Source organism: Lithobates pipiens, unplaced genomic scaffold (genome assembly GCF_037356315.1).
Source record: "Lithobates pipiens isolate NorthernLeopardFrog02 unplaced genomic scaffold, aLitPip1_a1.2 Scaffold_19, whole genome shotgun sequence".
Lineage (NCBI taxonomy): Eukaryota > Metazoa > Chordata > Amphibia > Anura > Ranidae > Lithobates > Lithobates pipiens.
The window spans coordinates 135,548,441-135,550,787 of NW_027507764.1; the positions used below are offsets into that span (position 1 = coordinate 135,548,441).

At 42.9% G+C, this 2,347-nt stretch overlaps 1 non-coding gene across 1 annotated transcript; it reads left to right on the forward strand.

Moving 5' to 3' along the window:
• The first annotated feature begins 1,949 nt into the window (after positions 1–1,949).
• LOC143999864 (small nucleolar RNA SNORA35) lies at positions 1,950–2,078 on the forward strand. The gene has a single exon (XR_013278181.1). It is a non-coding gene; the product is annotated as a small nucleolar RNA SNORA35 (small nucleolar RNA).
• The last annotated feature ends 269 nt before the right edge of the window (positions 2,079–2,347 follow it).

A 2,347-nucleotide genomic window follows, 5' to 3' on the forward strand; every position in this document is an offset into this window, starting at 1 on the left:
ATGATCTGAAGCTGCCTGCTGATAAACTAGAAGGAGGCTCCTCAATCATGACTGCAGTTTTCTACTAATGATTGTAGGCTCCTTGCTAACAGCTGAAGAAACTCACAGATAACTCTCTGTTTGAGACTGGAGTCTTTGTTTTAATAAATGGGGATGTCTCAGTGACTGGAGACTCCTCTAAAATAACAATAGAGTTCCCATTAGTAATCAGGTCATCCTCACTTATAATCAATGTAGTCTTATAAAGGTTACATTTTGGAAATTTTGGAAAAAAGCTAAATACATGCATAGGAAAGTTTTTACCTGCCAAAGGACTTCAATAAATGTTGTGAAACAGTCACTAATACCCTATAGCACAAGCAGGTCCTTAATTTCTGAGAACCAGGTAGCACGTGCATTTAGAGTGCACATTGTGTGGAAGTATTGGGCTAAAACATGAAAAACCTTGTAAATCTTTAAAAGGTCTGTAAAGGTTTGTTTTTTATTTTCTAAATAGGTTCCTTTAAGCTAGTGCATTGTTGGTTCACTTACCTTTTCCTTTGATTTCCCTTCTAAATGTTTTTTTTCTTTGTCTGAACTTCTCACTTCCTGTTTCTCCTCAGTAAACTTCACACCATCATCCGAGCGGTGTTTAGTCAGCCAGAGCAGCTTACTGAACAGCTTACCGAGGAGGAACAGGAAGTGAGAAATTCAGACAAAGAAAATAAAGAAAAAAAAACATTTAGAAGGGAAATCGAAGGAAAAGGTAAGTAAACCAACAATGCACTAGCTTAAAGGAACCGATTTAGAAAATAAAAAGCAAACCTTTACAACCCCTTTAATTATATGCAAGTACAGAAAAAGTTAATCTAATGTTGTGATTTACTATACACAGAAGAAATGATTAGATCCTTCTTAAAGTGTATGTATAGCCAAAACCTTATTTTTAAATTAATCATGTTACAAGATCTACTGGGCTTTTATTGTTGTTTTTGTCCCTGCTGAAGATATTTACCTCTCTGTTTGTCTTTGTGACCGTTGTCTCTGATACAGAAAGTGATTAGAAAGTTTACAACTTTTGAGCCGTCACAGAGACAGGACATGAGAAGAACTCTTACAATGACATTTCCCTTAGATATAAAAACACAGCTCTCGACCATTCCTTTCTCTATCCAAAACCATAAACATTTTAGCCTTCACATATAGATATCAGACCCCTTTAAGCTGCCTGGCAGAGTGTTTCTTCCCTCTGCACATTGTTGCTCTCTCTGGTGATGGACAGAACTGAGAAAGGGAAGGCTGCAACCGCAACATAGATTATGCCTGCCCCTAGCAATGAGGCAGGGAGGAGTACCATTGATTGTCACAAGGCCGGGAACTGCACTGAACCCACTGGAGAGGTCAGGTGGAAGCAGAGAAGATAGCCTAAGACTGTGCTCTGGAAAGCTACAGTAATTCTGGGAGCCAGGTAAAGAGTTTGGGGGCAGAATTGTGCAGTGAACCTGGGGAAACAAGGCTCAGGACTGGGGAAGCAGTTGGGCTGCCTGGAAGGAAAGTCCTGGATTGAACTGCTGTGTGACCTACCCAGAGATTTAGGGAAGAGAGAGGTGCACTTACCTTGGGATTGTGAATACTCTCCCCATGAAGAGTGAGCACTCTTCCAAAAAACCTAAGAGCCACAATTCCAGCAGCCTCTGTACTTTGCCTCACTGGCAAGTGGTTGGGTATGGCATTTCTGCAGTAGGTAGACTGCTCTGCTGTTAAAACTGCTGATGATACAATTATTTGCATTGTCATATTGGACTTAACTATGCATTGCTCAATGGGTCAGTGTTGTTCCCTCCCGTTGGCCCTGTGTCTTCTGGACCAGTTATTTTCAGAGGCAGCCGTGGAGAACGGACAGGTGTTACCTTAGTAACCTGGGTTGCATAGTGAAGTGTATTTGCATTGTTAAAAAACTGTCTAATCGTCCGCACTGTTGAGTGTCTACTTGGTCTTCCTCTGACTCTGGGGTCTCATTCCGGTGCCAGTATAATCCCCTTCTTGCAGAAAGGTGGGACTCTGCTGTGGGCCGACCCTTCCGATAGCTGGGAACACCCACTAAAGTAAAAGCATAATGGGCTAGTATGCATCGCATACTAGCCCATTATGTGGCATTTTGCCTGCGATGTCCCTGCTGGTGGCCGGATCCATCTTCGCTCTTCCTTCTGGGGCTGTGGGCTCTGTGACTGAACTCAGACGTTCAGCTGTCTGTATAGTTACTGCATCTCCATTTAGTCGCAGGCTGTCAGCACACGGCTCCAGGCCACTCTGAACGCCTCATTCATGCTGTAGAGGTGCTGGCGCCCATATGACTGGTGCCTAACAT